Source organism: Aquarana catesbeiana, linkage group LG02, assembly GCF_042186555.1.
Source record: "Aquarana catesbeiana isolate 2022-GZ linkage group LG02, ASM4218655v1, whole genome shotgun sequence".
NCBI classification, from domain to species: Eukaryota; Metazoa; Chordata; class Amphibia; order Anura; family Ranidae; genus Aquarana; species Aquarana catesbeiana.
This window is the reverse complement of record NC_133325.1, coordinates 556,103,871-556,122,457: the sequence shown is the minus strand read 5'-3', so window position 1 is coordinate 556,122,457 and position 18,587 is coordinate 556,103,871. Positions and strand designations below refer to the sequence as shown.

The following is an 18,587-nucleotide window of genomic DNA, read 5'->3' as shown; positions in this document are numbered from 1 at the left end:
AGTGATAGTCTGGGGAGACTCAGGCTAGAGAATGCCACCCTGACTGCCACTGGGTATTGGGATGAAATCCGTGGACCCATTGTCAGACCCTACGCTGGTGCAGTGGGTCCTGGGTTCCTCCTGGTGCACGACAATGCCCTGTATCATGTGGCGAGAGAATGCAGCCAGTTCCTGTAGGATAAAGGAATTTATACCATTGAATGGCCCTCACGCTCGCCTGACCTAAATCCAATAGAACACTTCTGGGACATCCGACGCCGCCAGGTTGCACCTCAGTGATGCTCTGGTCCAGATCTGGGAGGAAATACCCCAGGACATCATCCATCGTCTCATTAGGAGCATGTCCCGACATTGTCAGGCATGCATACAACCACGTGGGGGCCATACAAACTACTGAGTACCAATCTGAGTTGCTGCAATGAAATTTTAGCAAAATGGATTAGCCTGCTGCATCCTTTTTTCACTTTGATTTTTGGGATGTCTTTGAATTCAGACATTCAACCCTCGCTACGTTGATAATTTTCATCTCCATCAAACGATGTAGCATTCTTTTGTCTATAATATATATATATATATATATATATATATATATATATATATATATATATATATATATATATATATATATATATATATATATATTTATTTTATTACACACACACACTTGTATATTTGAAAATTAATCAATCCTGCTGTATTGCCTATCTAATTTCTTGAGCCCCTAAAATGCCAGGACAGTACAAATACCCACCAAAAAAAACTTTTTTTGGAAAGTAGACAACCATTTAGTAATATGCATGGCAAGTTTTTTAAAGCTGTAATTTTTGGTCACAATTTTTTTGAAAATTAAGAAATTAAATACATTTTGCTTTTTTTCCCCCCCACTTTTTTTTTGTTTTACATACTTTCACCAGAGCAGTACCGTGTCACCATAGTGACACGGTACTGCTCTGAGGAGGTGATCAGGATCTTTTCTTTTTTTTTTTTTTTTTCACACAATGATTGCTTAGGATGATCCCTGTGTAAGCAATTATATTTCATTTTGTGAATGGCATCTATTCGTGTGCCATTGTGTACTATTGTGATAGCTGTGATGGGCTACAGCTATCACATGGTACCCAGTACAATGATCTTTGTTCCCCTGTTTGCACTGGTCATAGTGGGTCAAAGATAGTGCCGCCACGCTGCCCCTAGGTTGCACATGTGGCGCACAACCAGGAGGACTGGGCAGGAGGTGGTTAAAAAAATAAATACATAAAAAAACACCTGTTTACGGTACAGAACATTTGCAACAAAATATTTAGTTTAAGTATTCTTTTCTTTACAATGTTATATTTTTATTTCTTGTTTAGGAACTAATTTTTAAGTGTACCAAGTAAGATAAATACACGGAGAGGTAGAAAAATTGTTTGCAGTGCAGTCGCAGTTTATCATTACATGACACATTGAACTGAGAATACTATACACATATGCAAAAGGAGTGGCTATATTGATTACATTTTGAGGGCAGCTCCAGTGTCACATCAATATTTATTGTTTTTCCTATCAATAGATTGCATTTAGTCAGGAGTGCACTATGATTCATGCTCAGTGATGCAAGGATCTTTTGCAGTAATACTCAAGTTATGGTCTCTTTGCTTTTGGCTTGGGATGTGATGTGATGCGGCACAACATTTTGACATTAAAAAAAGCTTTCATTTTAGGAGGTAAAGCGGAACTTCAGATATAAAAACATTGTAATAATGCGGATATGTGTTCATTAAAACATATTGAAGTGTATTTTTTAATGCAGCTAATGTGAGTACACCACGAGTACCGTAAAAATGATCAGGCAGCTATACAGCCACCTGGTTCACTTTTATATTAAAGTATTACTAAAAAGGTCATTTTAAAAATGTAATTAAAATAATAAACATGTTATACTCACCTGCTCAGTCCTCTTCTGGAGTTCCCCGCAGGCCATCTTGGCTCCTCCTCTTCTCTGTGTGCCCCCATAGCAAGCTTCTTGCTATGAAGGCACATGTGCGTGCTCACTCCTGTGTTGTGTGTCTATGCAGCCACACTCCATAGACACGCACAGCACACCTTGGCCCCTCCCATGATTCTATCTCACAGCATTTGATTGACAGCAGCAGTAGTCAATGCTGCCCCATCTCTATGTGAAGATGGAGAGGAGAGAAGAGATAGGATTCAGCGAGAAGAGAAGAATCTAACCGTGCACAGCGCTGAATTGATTGAGGACTTGGGTAAGACCCCTTTCACACTGGAAGCGTTTTTCAGGCGCTAAAGGGCTAAAAATAGCGCCTATTAAGCGCCTGAAAACACCTCCCCTACCACCCCAATGTGAAAGCCAGAGTGCTTTCACACTGGGGCGCTGTGCTGGCAGGACGTTAAGAGCCCTTTCACACTGCCAGCGCAGGGGCATTGGCGGTAAAGCGCTGCTAGTTTTAGCGGTGCTTTACCGTAGTTTTTGGCACTTTTAGCCCCCGCTAGCAGCCGATTAAAGGGTGCAAATTGCCGCTGCCAAGGTACTTTGGCGGCGCTGCCCATTGATTTCAATGGGCAGGGGTGCTTTAGGAGCGGTGTATACACTGCTCCTAAAGCGTCTCAAAGAAGCTGCTTGCAGGATTTTTTTTTTTTGATTTTTTTTTTTTTTTTATGTCCTGCCAGCGCAGTGCCCCAGTGTACAAGTACTCCGGCTTTCACACACCTCCAGTGTGAATGGGGTCTTAAAAAAGTCCTGCAAGCAGCATCTTAGGCGCGGTGGAGGAGCAGTATATACACCGCCCCTGCCCATGGAAATCAATGCAAAGCACTTCAGCAGCGGCACTACACGGGTACATTTAACCTGCTAGTGGGGGTTAAAAGTGCCCCACTAGCAGCTGATTAGCGCCACTAAAACAGCGATAAAGTAGCGGCGCTTTACCGCTTTAACATTGCCCGTGGCACAGTCTGAAAGGGGTCTAATGCCCCGTACACACGGTCGGATTTTCCGATGGAAAATGTCCGATCGGACGCGTGTTGTCGGAAATTCCGACCGTGTGTGGGCTCCATCGGACATTTTCCATCGGATTTTCCGACACACAAAGTTGGAGAGCAGGAGATAAAATTTTCCGACAACAAAATCCGTTGTCGGAAATTCCGATCGTGTGTACACAAATCCGACGGACAAAGTTTCACGCATGCTCAGAATAAATAAAGAGATGAAAGCTATTGGCCACTGCCCCGTTTATAGTCCCGAAGTATGTGTTTTACGTCACCGCGTTCAGAACGATCGGATTTTCAGACAACTTTGTGTGACCGTGTGTATGCAAGACATGTTTGAGCCAACATCCGTCGGAAAAAATCCATGGATTTTGTTGTCGGAATGTCTGAACAAAGTCCGACCGTGTGTATGCCCTATTAGTGTTTAGGGAGGTGGGGGAAGAAAAGAAAACTCTAAAACTTTTTACCTTAGAGCCAGTTCACACCACAGAAACGCAGTCCATATGCGTTCCGGATGCTTTTCAACATGCGCATTTTAGATGCGTTCCGGTGCGTTTTTAAGCATTTTTGGTGCATTTCCCCCCTTAAATAAGGACATGTGTTTCAGTGCATTTTTGGTGTGTTTAGGTGCATTTTACTGCGTTTCAGAACAGTTCAATGCAGAAAAAAATGCAGCATGTTCTACTTTTTTTCTGGAACTGGAATGCACTGAAACAGAGTGCATTGGTGTGAACTATGCCATTAAAAATCTAATAACCTACTATCCATGCATTGTTGATGCAGTAAAAAAGCACACTGGACTGCATGTGGTGTGAACTGGTCCTTAAAAGTGGATGTAAACCCTCACACATACCCAGTGAAGTGAACAACCTCAGATGATACACAGATGGAACAAATCCTCACATTAGGTTTTACTTGTTTATCTGCAGTCTTCTCTTCCCTACACCACTTCAAAAGGGCTAAAAAGTGTTGAAATCATTCTTCATCTGTTAGTATCACAGAGAAGGGGGCGGAGAGACTGCAGTCACCTTGTGAGAGCTGACTGGAGGAAAGGTACACACTCCCCTTCACACAGTAGGAGAACTGCAAGTACTGAATACATTACTTTGCTTCTGGGTGGGGGAACAGAGCAGCGAGAAAGCAAAGGAAAAGTAAATATAAGCAAACACTGGGACAGAATTAAAGCATTTCTAAAGGCATGTTTTTAAATATCTTATAATTACCTGCTTTTGCAAAGGTACTGCACAAAGCTACCACGAACCTCCTCTTCTGGGGTCCCCCACCGGCGCTTTATGCTCCTCGTTTTCGGTGTCTGCCCCCATAGCAAACCGCCTGCTATGGGGGCAGACTCGTGGGTTTGATCCTGAGCCAGGCTGTATGTCACACACACACACACAGCTTGGCTTGGCCTTGCCCCCCACCTCACAGCATTTGATTGACAGTTGCAGGAATCAATGTCCCCTGCTGCTGCCTCAGTCTCTGTGAGTAGAGAGGGTGAGAGGAGAGAAAAGATGCCATCTGGGCAAGCGCTGGACCACTGAGGTAAGCAAGTTGTAAAAAAGGTTTTTTACCCTAACTGCCTCCCGCCTGCCGTATAGTAAAATGACAGCGGAGCAGGGCGGCTCTCGTTCTAGGCCGACGTCATACTGCATCGCCCAGTTTTGCCACGGGGGCGCTGTGTCCCTGGCTGCAGCTCTTTATCCATGTGATCAGCTGTGTCCAATCACAGCCAATCACATGTAAACAAGGAGATGTCATTTATCTGCTCTCCTCTTGTCACACTGACAGAGTGTGAGGAGAGCTGATCGGCGGCATCTCCTCACAGGGGAGACATGTATAGGTAATCAGGGCACTGATCATCAGTGCCCCGATTACAGTGCAACCCCGACAGTGCACATCAGTGAGGCCAACCTGTATCCATCAGTGATGCCAGTTTGTGGCAATCAGTGAGGCCAATCAGTGCTGCCTTTCAGTGCCACCTATCATTGCCCATAAGTGGTGCATATTAGTGCCTCCTCATCAGTGCCCATCAGTGAAGGAGAAAAATGACATCTCACAAACTAAGAAAAAAACATTTTTCTTCAGAATTTTTGGTCTTTTTAGCAAAAAATAAAATACCACCAATTGAAAGCCCTATTTGTGGGAAGAAAATGATTTTAAAAATGGGTGCAGCATTACATGACCGCGCAATTGTCACTGTCAAGTGTGACAGCACTGAAAGCTGAAAATTGGTCTGGGCAAGAAGGAGGTGAAAGTGCCCAGTATTGAGGTGGTTGAAGTGACTATAAAGTGTAATTTATTTTTAAATAACAAACTTACTAGCTCTGTGCAATAGCATTGCACAGAGCGGCCCTGATCCTCCTCTTCTGGGGTCCCCCACCGGCGCTTCTGGCTTCTCGGTGTACTACCATAGGATTCCGCTTCCCATTATGGCACACCTGCATGCTTGATCCCGAGTCGCCCTGCCAGTGTCCAATGACACAGACCATGTTGCATGGCCCCGCTGCCTACTTCTTTGTCACAGGACTGATAGCAGTAAAGCCTGTGAGAACTGGGAGAGCCACTACAGATGGGCACAGCTTTGGATGGAGTGAGGGCTCAGTTATGTATAATAGGGGGAGGTGATGGTAAGAGGAGCGATATTACTACTTAAACATTACATTACTACTAGCAGGGAATACATAGAGGTAAAGACGTTTTAGCTTTAGAACCACTTTACAGTGAACATACTGCTTTAACCAGCATGAGCAAGCCACAGGCTGCCTTTACATTATTATGATAGAGTGTGTGCACTTTCATTCACGTGTCCCAAGCAAAAATAGCAACTCAAGCTCTTATTTAATGGGTTAGGCCTACTTCAGACGATGGGTAAAATGTACTTCAATGAATGGAACTTTGACTGCTTGCATGTTAGTGGTCTGCGTACTCAAAATTTGCGGTAAAAAACAAAATAAAAAAAATCAGAAGGTTCCGCATACAGTATGTCCCTCACAAAGCATTTATTTACATACATACAGTGGGTATAGAAAAGAATCACCCCTTTAAAAATAATCACATAATGTTGCTTTGCAGCCTGAAATGAAGACAGACACGGTTTTTGTTTTTTTCCAGCTGCATTTACTAGGGCAACTTTATAACATCCAAGTGAAAGCTATAAACACCAAAATGTCAGAAAAAAAAAATCTAAAAATTCAAAAATAGAAATCACTGAGTTGGAAAAAGTATCACCCCCTTGTGTCAGTATTTTGTTGAACCTCCTTTTGCTTTAAATTACAGCCTTTAGTTTTTTGGGATATGTCTCTACTAACTTTGCAATATTTGCCCACTCTTCTTTGCAGAACTGCTCAAGTTCAGTTAAATTTGATGGTGACATTTGTGGACTGCAGTCTTCAAGTCATCCCACATATTTTCAATGGGGTTTAAGTCTGGGCTCCGACTAGGCCAATCACCTTTTTCTCCTTCAACCACTTTCTGGTCATTTTTGATGTGTGCTTTGAGTCATTGTCATGTTGGAAGATAAACCTTCTTTCCATCAACAACTTTCTGACAGAGAGCAGCAGATTTTCCTCAATTGATGATATTTTCCCCCATCCATTTTTCTTCTATCCTGACAATTGCTCCAGTCCCTGCTGCAAAGAACACCCCATAACAGGATATTACCACCTCCATGTTTTACTTTAGACATGGTGTTATTTGGATGGTGAGCTGTATTGGATTTCCACCAGGCATTTTGTTTGGCGTTGAGGCCAAATAATCCAATTTTAGTCTCATCTGACCATAACACCTTTTTCTATGTGGCCTCAGAATCTTCAAGGTGCGTTTTGGCAAAGCTTAGTTGTGACTGTATGTGGCCTTTCTCGAGGAGTGGGTTTTTTCTTCCAACCCTCCCATACATGCCACATTTGTGCAGAATTTGTGATATTGTTGTCACATGCACACAATGACCACTCTTTGTCATAAATTTCTGCAACTGCTTCAGAGTTGCTGTAGGCCTCTTGGTAGCCTCTCAGACCAGTTTCCTCCTGGCTCTTTCATCCAGTTTGGAGCGATGTTCTGATCCAGGGAGGGTCAGTGTTGTACCAAATTCCTTCTACTTCCTAAAAAAATTGGCTTCACTGTGCTTCTAAGCATTGATAAAGCCTTTGATTTTTTTTTTGTATCCATATCCTGACTTGTGCCTGTCCACAACTTTATCCCAGAGATTGTTTGACAGTGCCTTGCCACCCATAGTCAATTGTTTGCTTCAGTTGCACTACCAGGGACTGAAATTCTCCAGGAAAGCTCTTTTCAAGCTGAGCTAAACAAAATTATTACAGTTGAAAGTCAAATGAAAGTCAAGGTGATCAGCTATACCCAGAGCTGTGTCTTGGCCTAGGCCGACAAGGCCTAGGCCTAGGGCGGCACTTTGCGGGGGGGCGGCGGCTTCTTGCCGCCCCCCCTGCACGAAACCTCCCCCCGACCCGTACTCCTCAGTCCTGACTCCCGCACATATACAGCCTACCGCCGCGGCCGGCTCCCTGACAGATACAGCGTCCCGCAGCTTGCCTTGCTAAGTCATGTGCACTGTACTGAACTCAGCACTTGCCAGCGCGTACTTGGCGGGGGGGGGGGGGGGGGGGCGACTGCCGCCCCCCATACAACGGACTATGGGTGACCGTCAGTCACTCAGTCACTGGCCATATCTGGTAACCTGCACTTACTACTGGCCTGATAGAGGGCGAGGCGGAGGCTAATGCTCCGCCTACCCACGGCATCATTGCACATTCTCAGGGACACGGATGGGTCTCTGTAACCACTGCCAGAGCCCAGAGGAGGAGGAGCGAGCGAGAGAGAGGAGGACGGCGGCGGGAACGGCTCAGGTAAAGATGAGAGACAGTGAATGGTCCCCAGGTCCTTGATATATATATAAATGAATTGAGTCAGCAGTCCAGATTAAAATCTTGTATACCCAGTCACCTTTCAGTAATGCAGCCACTGTGCCCATCAATTGCAACAATTGTGCCATCAAACGCACCCACTGTGCTCATCAATTGGTGCCACTGTGTCCATCAATTGTTGCCATTGTGCCCATCAAACGCAGCCACTGTGACCATCCATAGCTACAACTGTGCCATCAAACGCCGCCACTGTGCCCATCAATTGGTGCCACTGTGTCCATCAATTGCTGCCGCTGTGCCATCATTTTCCCCCATTGTGCCCATCAATTGCCACCACTGTGCCATCAAATGCCCATAAAACACAGCCATTGTGCCATCAAACACAGCCACTGTGCCATCAAATGCTGCCACTGTGCCCCATCAAATGCTCCCACTTTGCCCCATTAAACGCAGCCACTATGCCATATCAAATGCTGCCAGTGTGCCCCCCGCCACCCCGCCGTCTGCACTTACCTGTCTCGGTGGGACAGCTTCTTGATGTCTTCTCCTGTCCTCTCTTCCCGTTCTCTGCTATGATTGGATGGTGATGGGTAACAAATCCGAGCACCTGATTGGTGGAGAGGTGGTTTAGTGTTAGGAAAGCGAATATTCATTCGCTTTTCTAACACAGCTGAGTGACCTGCAAGCGCCCAGCATGGCGCTCGCAGGTCACTTTTTAGACGCCTATTAGAGCCTAGGGCTCTAATCAGATGCTACAAAAACACCCCCACCCCCGCTGTAATTCAGGCACTCCGAAAAGGGGCCGGGCACCTAAATAGGGGGTGGCAGTGGCGGCCATTCATGCAATGCTTGAATCTATCTATTGGTGCTAGAGGGGGTGGCAGGAGAGAGGGGGCGGCCCCCGTGCACCCTTATGGACACACCGCCACTGATGCCCTTGATTACCCTAGGGACTAAGCAGCACATTTCTGTTTTTACATTGTCTTAACAGGCAAGTAAGAACTCGAGTTGGCACATAGTAAATCTCTAATAGCCTGTTAGGGGGGTTAGCAGAGTGGAATACTGACTTACAGCTGATGCTCTCCTCCAATCCAGTTCTGGAATGTGGGTGGGTTTTCAGCTTCCTCAAGTACAGCTCAGGAATGCTGGTCCTGCGTTGTAAATGATGACATTGGTGAGAAGGACAGCCGCACAGCCTGTGAAGAGGAGCAGCTTGAGCCCTGGTTGAAACTGGTGCGATTTGACATGTCAAATTGGCAGCACTTGCACCGTCCTAATCAGTGCGGCGCTGCACCAATTTCAAAGAGTAGTTTCTGTGCTACTTTTTGCGATTTCGGGGTGCGATTTCCCTTGACATCTGTGCAGAAACCCGCACAGATGTCAGTGAAATCGCTGCCGAAATCGGGACTGACATGTTGGAGTGAAATCGTGCGAGTTCAGCTGAACTCACATGGCTTCATTCCCGCAGCTCAGTGTGAACCTGAGCTCAGGATCACAACAGACACTGAAGCTGGGTTTCAGTTGATTCTAACAGCTGTTTACATTAGAAGGCTGGCCAGAACTGCAATTTTAGTGCTTCTATTGTGAATTTAAGTCCCGGTTCACACCGATGCGGTGTAGGATTGATGCAAGTATGGAGTGAATGGTGTGTGATTTTTTTTTGTGCTAATACAGAGAGGAAGAGGTGGAGCTCTAAAAAGAAAGGGTGGAGCCTAAAGAGGAAGGGGTGTGGTTTACAGATGACAGGACGTGTCTTAAATAGGAAGGGGTGTGGCCTTGACAGGAAGGGTGGGTCGTATTTAAATTAGGGGTGCAGGAGTTTAGTCAGGCCTAGGGCAGCACAAAACCTAAATACACCACTGGCTATACCTGATTGAGTTCACCAGGTATTTTTAGGAGGGGGGTGATCCTTTTTCCAACTCAGCGATTCTGATTTTGAATTTTTTTTATTTTTTCTGACATGTTGGTGGATGGTATAAGCTGGATAAAATAAAAAAAATGTGTGTCTTCATTTCATTTGTCTTATTTCAAAGGGGGTAATTCTTTTCATTACCTACTGTACAAACAATCTGTCAATAGTGTTTGTCGCTCGCATTTACACTAACAGGCAGCTAGCATTTTCAGAAGAGGAGCTCAGCAAAAGCAAATCACATTGTTCCACAAGTACAGCCCTCCTTTAAAAGGAAGCATGTGCAAAAGCTAAACAATTATCTCTGAAATCTCCTATAGCAGCAACCATCATTTATTTCTGAATTCTGAGCAGAATACTAGTTCCGGTGATTTAGCACCTTGGCAACTCATATGTGAGCTGTCATTGTGGCATTTCAAAAAGACCTGTGTTGTGATGGTCTCTTTTACAGCTGCACTTTAATTGAATATTATACATTTGTCCTTGCTCCAGCAGCCTCAGAAAAATGCCAATATCATGGATTTGTCTATTTTTGAACATTAGTCCTGCTAATGGCAATACAGCCTGCAAACCCCTGGTCAGTACTTCCTGCTATACCAAGAAAAATCTGTTCCTGGGAGGGGAGACATTGATCATGTAGCATGATGCAGAGCAGGTTTCCCATCTCCAAGCAGCAACCTCTAGTGGTGGCCAGGGACAGATTCTTTACAGCAAAAATTGATGCACATACAGGGTCAGGCTGGCAAAAAAGGGTTTTCTTCAGGAAAGTTATACTATTATACAGGCAATTCATTCAGGTAGAAGAGAAATTGCATTATGTTTACATTTTTTACATTTTGTTACAGAATGTCATTTTGCTTGTTCTGTAGCTGGCTACACATTATACAATGTTTGTTGTTAAATTTCCTTTAGATTTACCTTCAACTATGTAGTGCAAGGGCCTGCCTGATTGCATACAGTTGTAAAGTGTTTAGGTTTGACCTCATATTATATGGTTTTGGTAAATCCAAAGGAAAATTGTACAAGACACTTGTATAGAAATCGTATAGTGTGTAGACAGCTTATGAAGTAAAACACCCACTCCTGCATATTTTAAAACAAATCGAACTCAGTACAACTAAGACCCCTTTCACACTGACAGCGCCTGCCAATAGCGCAAAAGATCTGCTCATTTTAGCGGCGCTTTAGTGGCGCTTTTCGGCTGCTAACGGGGCAGTTTTAACCCTCCAAAAAGTGTTAGAAAAACCCCCGTTTTGCAGTGCTTTCAAATTGCTTTTAAAAGGTGCTTTGGTTCATTGCAATGGGCAGAGCGTTTTGGGAGCGATTAATACAGCGCTCCCAACCTGCCCCAAAGATGCTGCTTACAGGACTTTTGGTAACGTCCTGCAAACGCACCGGCCAAGTGTGAAAAGTCACACTGCAGTGAACGGGAGGCGGTTTTCAGGCGCTAAGCAGAAGCCATTTCTAGTGCTAAAGTGCCTGAAAACCACCCCAGTGTGAAAGAGGTCTAACTAATTTCAGACAAAATGACTAACCAAATTGTGTGTGCTGCAGACTTTAAAGTGGTTGTAAAGGCACAAGGTTTCTGTGTGCAGCAACCTCCCCTGACCCTCTAATACTTTCCCAAGTCCCCTCTTGACCCAGCGATGTCCACAAGAGCCTTGTCTCTCCAGGGATTCGCACTCATGATTGGCTTTTGGAAGCAGGAGTCATTGGCTCTCACTGTTGTCAATCACAGCCAGCGAGCCAATCAGGAGACAGAAGGGGCAGGGCTGAGTAGCAGCTCTGGAGCGTGCCTGCTTGGGTGCCCCCACAGCAAGCTACTTGCTGTGGGGGCACCCATCAGGAGGGTGGGACCCTAAAAGAGGAGGATCCGGGCTGCTCTGTGCAAAACCATTGCACAGAGCAGGTAATTATAACATGTTTGTTATTTTAAAGAAAAAAAAAAAAAAGACAAGACTCTAATATCCCTTTAAAGCCCTTCCTCAAAAATGATCAACTGCATCCTTGGGGGTTATTTACGAAAGGCAAATCCACATTGCACTGCAAGTGCACTTTGAAGTGCAGTTGCTCTAAATCTAAGGGGTAGATCTGAAATGAGTGGAAGCTCTGCTGATTTTATCACCCAATCGTGTGCAAGCTAAAATGTTGTTTTTTTATTTTCCTTGCATGTCCCCCTCAGATCTACAGCGACTTTACTTCCAAGTGCACTTGCAGTGCAAAGTGGATTTGCCTTTACTAAATAACCCCCCTTGTGTCTTAAAATAGAATACTATGAAGTAGCAAAAAAAAAAAACCTGCACAGCAATGACATTCTTTTTTTTTTTAATTACATAAACACATGGTTAAAAAAAAAAAAAAAAAATATAGCAGGTGCCTACTTTGTGTCGGACCTAGGATTACTTGCAAATGTGTAAATTAAAAATGTGAACAAAAATTAAACATATAACTAATAACAGATATAAAAATAATGAAGCTGCCCCTTTAAGTGTAATCCCACTTAAAAGATAAATAAAAATATATAATCACACTAAAACATAAATAAAAATCTGTGTGTAATCATACTCAAAACATAAATAAAAATGTGTTTATAAACATATGGCTAAATAACAAAAAGCTATTAGAAATCCAGTGGAGTATAAATGATATGAGTATACCTTTTGAAGAGCTGAAACAAAGCAGCCCAACCGGGTCCACAAACCAGTGTAAGAAGACAATGTGGGCTTGATTTACCGGTACTAATGCTGGGAAGTGCAAAATCTGATGCGGCTCTACATGGTAGCCAATCCATTTTTAGTATCAGCTTGTTCAATTTAGCTTTGACAGAAAAACCTGGGAGCTGACTGGTTTTTATGCATAGTTGCACTAGATTTTGCACACTCCAGGTTATTAAATGAGCCCCAGCGTGACCTAGTGTAATCTAATGCACAGCAAAAAGTGGACAAAGGGTCCCCCATACTCATTGAAATGTTCAGGGTACCAAACCAAGCCAGTAGAACAGCCTGTAATCATAATAAAACAAACAGAATATCTGTAAAGCATCTTAGAAAAGGTGTACCAATAACAGTAGTAGATAAAATGTTAAGGGATTTCCCTAAAGTAATCTATGAAGGAAATGAGCCATGTTATATACAGTAGATAAACAGGCTTTCATCCTCTATGTGGAAATTGTGCAATAATGTAGTGCTAATGCTTTGTGCATTAATGTTTAATTGAAGCACTGAGTATACACCCCAGTGTGCTTCTATGCGTTACTTCCACATTATACCCATGGCCCGCACACACGATCAGAATATCAGATTAAAAATACAGACTTCGCAGTGATTGTACGATAATCTGATCGTTAGTACACAGCTTTCGAGAGCCAATCATGTCAGTTCATCTGATATTATCCAATGGGACAAGCATGAAAATTTCTCATTTAATCAGTACAGTTGCCGTCTGAAAATACAATCCAGATACACTACAACACGTTACATCACTTCCGATTTTTTTTTTCTGTCCAACAAGAATTTTTGCAACTTTTAATTTTCGATAGGAGACTAGCATGCAAAAAACAAAAAAACAAAAAAAACAATAACAATAACGCGAACGATCATTTGTCCGATAATCTCGTTGTGTGAGATACACAAACGTTGGCAGTGCACCTCTAAACTTCAGTCTATGCGGCACTGTCTGCCTGTCACAGGAGGGGGGAGAGCAGTGGAGTCACTAATCAAACTGGACTTTTCAAAGTCAAAAGGAGGAATGTGTGGTTCACAGCCCATAGGGATGTATAGAGAGAAGTGGAGCCTGAGCAGAACACTGCGGCAGAGTGTGATCCCCTCCATGGAGACAGGTGTGGGCTGTCCTGCCTGGAGGAATAGTCAGATTGCTGAGAGATATCCATCCTCAGGAGGATGAGAAGGGGGGATGAGGATGAGAAGGGGGGATGAGGATGAGAAGGGGAGATGGGGATGAGGATGAGAAGGGGAGATGGGGATGAGGATGAGAAGGGGAGATGGGGATGAGGATGAGAAGGGGGGATGGGGATGGGGATGAGGATGAGAAGGGGGGATGGGGATGGGGATGAGGATGAGAAGGGGGGATGGGGATGAGGATGAGAAGGGGGGATGGGGATGAGGATGAGAAGGGGGGATGAGGATGAGAAGGGGGGATGAGGATGAGAAGGGGGGATGAGGATGAGAAGGGGGGATGAGGATGAGAAGGGGGGATGAGGATGAGAAGGGGGGATGGGGATGAGAAGGGGGGATGGGGATGAGGATGAGAAGGGGGGATGAGGATGAGAAGGGGGGATGAGGATGAGAAGGGGGGATGAGGATGAGAAGGGGGGATGAGGATGAGAAGGGGGGATGGGGATGGGGATGAGGATGAGAAGGGGGGATGAGGATGAGAAGGGGGGATGAGGATGAGAAGGGGGGATGAGAAGGGGGGATGAGGATGAGAAGGGGGGATGAGGATGAGAAGGGGGGATGAGGATGAGAAGGGGGGATGAGGATGAGAAGGGGGGATGAGGATGAGAAGGGGGATGAGGATGAGAAGGGGGGATGAGGATGAGAAGGGGGGATGGGGATGAGAAGGGGGGATGGGGATGAGAAGGGGGGATGGGGATGAGAAGGGGGGATGGGGACGAGAAGGGGGGATGGGGACGAGAAGGGGGATGAGGACGAGAAGGGGGATGAGGACGAGAAGGGGGGATGAGGATGAGAAGGGGGGATGAGAATGAGGATGAGAAGGGGGATGAGAAGGGGGGTGAGGATGAGAAGAAGGATGAGGATGAGAAGGAGGATGAGAAGGAGGATGAGAAGGAGGATGAGAAGGAGGATGAGAAGGAGGATGAGAAGGAGGATGAGAAGGGTGATGGGAAGGGGGATGAGGATGAGAAGGGGGATGAGGATGAGAAGGGGGATGAGAAGGGGGATGAGGATGAGAAGGGGGATGAGGATGAGAAAGGGGATGAGAAGGGGGATGAGGATGAGAAAGGGGATGAGAAGGGGGATGAGGATGAGAAGGGGGATGAGGATGAGAAGGGGGGGATGAGGATGAGAAGGGGGGGATGAGGATGAGAAGGGGGGGATGAGGATGAGAAGGGGGGGATGAGGATGAGAAGGGGGGGATGAGAAGGGGGGGATGAGAAGGGGGGGATGAGGATGAGAAGGGGGGGATGAGGATGAGAAGGGGGGGATGAGGATGAGAAGGGGGGGATGAGAAGGGGGGGATGAGGATGAGAAGGGGGGGATGAGGATGAGAAGGGGGGGATGAGGATGAGAAGGGGGGGATGAGGATGAGAAGGGGGGGATGAGGATGAGAAGGAGGATGAGAAGGGGGGGATGAGAAGGAGGATGTGAAGGAGGATGAGGATGTGAAGGAGGATGAGGATGTGAAGGAGGATGAGGATGTGAAGGAGGATGAGGATGTGAAGGAGGATGAGGATGAGAAGGAAGGATGAGGATGAGAAGGAAGGATGAGGATGAGAAGGGAGGATGAGGATGAGAAGGGGGGGGGTGAGAAGGAGGATGAGAAGGGAGGAAGAGGATGAGAAGGGGGGGGATGAGAAGGAGGATGAGAAGGGGGGTGAGAAGGAGGATGAGAAGGAGGATGAGAAATAGGATGAGGATGAGAAGGGGGGATGAGAAGGGAGGATGTGGATGAGAAGGAGGATGAGGATGAGAAGGAGGATGAGGATGAGAAGGAGGATGAGGATGAGAAGGAGGATGAGGAGGATGAGGATGAGAAGGAGGATGAGGATGAGAAGGAGGATGAGAAGGAGGATGAGGATGAGGAGGAGAAGGAGGATGAGGAGGAGGAGGAGGATGAGGAGGAGAAGGAGGATGAGGAGGAGAAGGAGGATGAGGAGGAGAAGGAGGATGAGAAGAAGGATGAGGATGAGAAGGAGGATGAGGATGAGAAGGAGGATGAGGATGAGAAGGAGGATGAGGATGGGGAATGCAGAGCCTGCAGTGTGCAGATCAGACCAGATCCCATTCTCTATGATATCACACTAATCCAAGTATTAGGGAGGTGGAATCCCCCAAGTTTTAGGACATGGAGTGCTGTGCTGACAATGGATGGGGGAAGGGGAAGTACAGGGCGATGCTGATGCTGCAGAATTCGTGGAGAGCAAAAAAAAACTACCGGAGATGTTAAAAGGGAGGGCAAACCGCAGAGCCAGGACACGCCCAGTCTGATTAACCGTGTCAGCGCCAAAGATCTGCAGTACGGCCCCCCCACCGCCCGACATGAACACCTTCAAAGCCTACCCAGACATGGAGGGAAGATAGAGCCGGGCACACGGTGCTCAGGTAGACCGGGCTGTCATCATACATACATGTCCCTAGCACAGCGCTCCGCCATCCGTCTCATGGCCGCCTTTACCTGTGTGTGGAGTTTCCTGTCCTGCCCGTGTCTCTCCTCTCTCCCGGTTATCTGCAACTCTGTCTGCAGTAGTACAGAGACACGCGTGCTCCTTCCTCTCCCCTCCCTCTCTCCCCTTCTCCTAATTCCTATTCCTCCCACGTCTCCCTGCATCCCGCTTCCTATTGGTCAGTCCAGGGATCCTAATATGCTAAACTAGTTCCCCTGGGATCAGCACTGACCCAGATGGTACACAAGGAAATCATTCACCTTTACCAATTATTATTGTCTTCTACTGACTACAAGTGGATGCTACAAAGCTGCCAGTTCTCGGTGTCTCTTCTATCAATGATACACTGCCAGTGCTGCTTATGAGGTCATGCAGGTAATACATACTAAGTGATGGACAGAAAAATGACACATCCTCTAAAGCTGGCCATACATGAATAGAAAATCCAACGAAAAATCGAGTCTGTATTCCATTTTCATATGGTTTAGTGTGCTTCCTGCAACAGCCAATTCCTGTTTTAGGCTGGGGTCATACATGCCGCGGCTCACAGCATTCAGGTGGAAATTGGGTCCAAATTTTTGCCTGAATTTGCTCCTGAATCGGAACCAAAGATGCACAGGACCAGTGGCGGCTGGTGCTAAACTATTTGTGGGGAACAGCAAACAAATATGCCCCCCCCCCCCCCCCAGGTCGGCACTCGCCTCTCCACGGCACGGTCCGCACACTCGCCTCTCCGCGACACGGTCCCCACACTCGCCTCTCCGCGACACGGTCCCCACACTCGCCTCTCCGCGACACGGTCCCCACACTCGCCTCTCCGCGACACGGTCCCCACACTCGCCTCTCCACAACACGGTCCCCACACTCGCCTCTCCACGACACGGTCCCCACACTCGCCTCTCCACAGCACGGTCCCCACACTTGCCTCTCCATGGTTCCCACACTTGTCTCTCAACGGTCCCCACACTCGTCTCTCCACGGTCCCCACACTCGCCTCTCCGCGGCACATTCCCCACACTCGCCTCTCCACGGTCCCCACACTCGCCTCTCCACGGCACATTCCCCACACTCGCCTCTCCACAGCACATTCCCCACACTCGCCTCTCCGTGGTCCCCACACTAACCTCTCCACGGTCCCCACACTCACCTTTCCGTAGTCCCCACATTCGCCTCTCCACGGTCCCCACACTCACCTCTCCATGACACAGTCTCCACCCTCGCCTCTCCATGACACGGTCCCCACACTCGCCTCTCCGTGGTCCCCACACTCGCCTCTCCATGACACGGTCCCCACACTCGCCTCACCACAGTCCCCACACTCGCCTCTCCACGGTCCCGACACTCGCCTCTCCATGGTCCCGAAGCTCGCCTCTCCACGGTCCCGACACTCGCCTTTCTACGGCACAGTTCCTCCTCGGCTTATCTGACCAGCCAACTCAATCCACCTTCTGTCCTGATTGGCAATATCGAATATTGATTTGCTATTGTCACAAGTGGGTGGGTTCACTGCGCCCCAAGTCCAACATTTTTCAAGCCAATTAGAGCCTCAGGCAGTGGCGGCTGTTTTTTTTTTTTTTGGGAGGGGGCGGGAAACAACTGCCCCCCCACCCCGAGCGGCTAGCGGCAACTCCCCTAGCTATCTTCCCGTCGGTCCGGCACTTACCCCATCTGGGCGGGTGATGGGCAGCAGCTCCATGTACTCTCCTCCACTGGCGGCTTCCAGCATGCGGCTCCTCCCCTCCTCCTAGGCATCCTATAGGATCGCCTGTCCTTTCAGCCAATCATTTGATGGGTCTTAAAACCCGCTTCCTGCTTGGCAGGGATGAGGATCAGTGTTACAATAGTGAATATTCATTCTCTGTTGTAACACACCTGGGTGGGCTCTGTTCGCATTCACTGCGCCCCGAGCCCATCCTATTAAAAAAAAAACATAAAAACCCTGCCATTGTAATTCATGCATCCAGCATCCTGCAAGGATGGGGGGAGGCGGCGATGGATAGGGGGCAGCACCCTTAATGGACGGGCCGCACCTGGCCTCAGGCTCTAATCATGTGCTTGGATAAAAAAAACTCATACAAACCTATGAGTCCGGCACCCTGCATGCATTCCCGCATGGAAACTAAGGGGGTGCCACCCCTAATGGACCTGCTTCTCCTGCACAGGATCCATTCCAAATGCAGACCACGGCTGCCCTGGAGGTGTGTAAACCGGTTCCATTGCAAGCCGGGCACACTCTCCTGTCGGGACTATTCGCATAAGTGTGAACCCAGCCTTAAGATGAACATACATGCTGGAATTTTTATTTTTTGAACAAATGAGTGAAATACACAGGAGCAAGAGGGGTAGTAGTAGAAATCAATCAGAAAAAAAAAATAATGCAAATATTAAAAACTCAAAAAGAGAAAGACCTGGGCCACCAGAATCTAATGGGTATTTATGGACCTGGTAAGTG

At 46.8% G+C, this 18,587-nt stretch overlaps 1 protein-coding gene across 2 annotated transcripts in view; it reads right to left on the bottom strand.

Moving 5' to 3' along the window:
- LOC141128607 (synaptotagmin-2-like) overlaps positions 1–16,303 on the bottom strand; it is a 160,457-nt gene extending 144,154 nt beyond the window's left edge. Inside the window, exon 1 of one of the 2 annotated variants that reach the window (XM_073615993.1) lies at positions 16,147–16,303. The gene's annotated coding sequence lies outside the window, so the exon portion shown is untranslated. Of the gene's footprint in view, positions 1–16,031 lie in introns of both variants that reach the window. The other variant, XM_073615995.1, reaches the window with a different exon arrangement.
- Between the last annotated feature and the right edge of the window lie 2,284 nt (positions 16,304–18,587).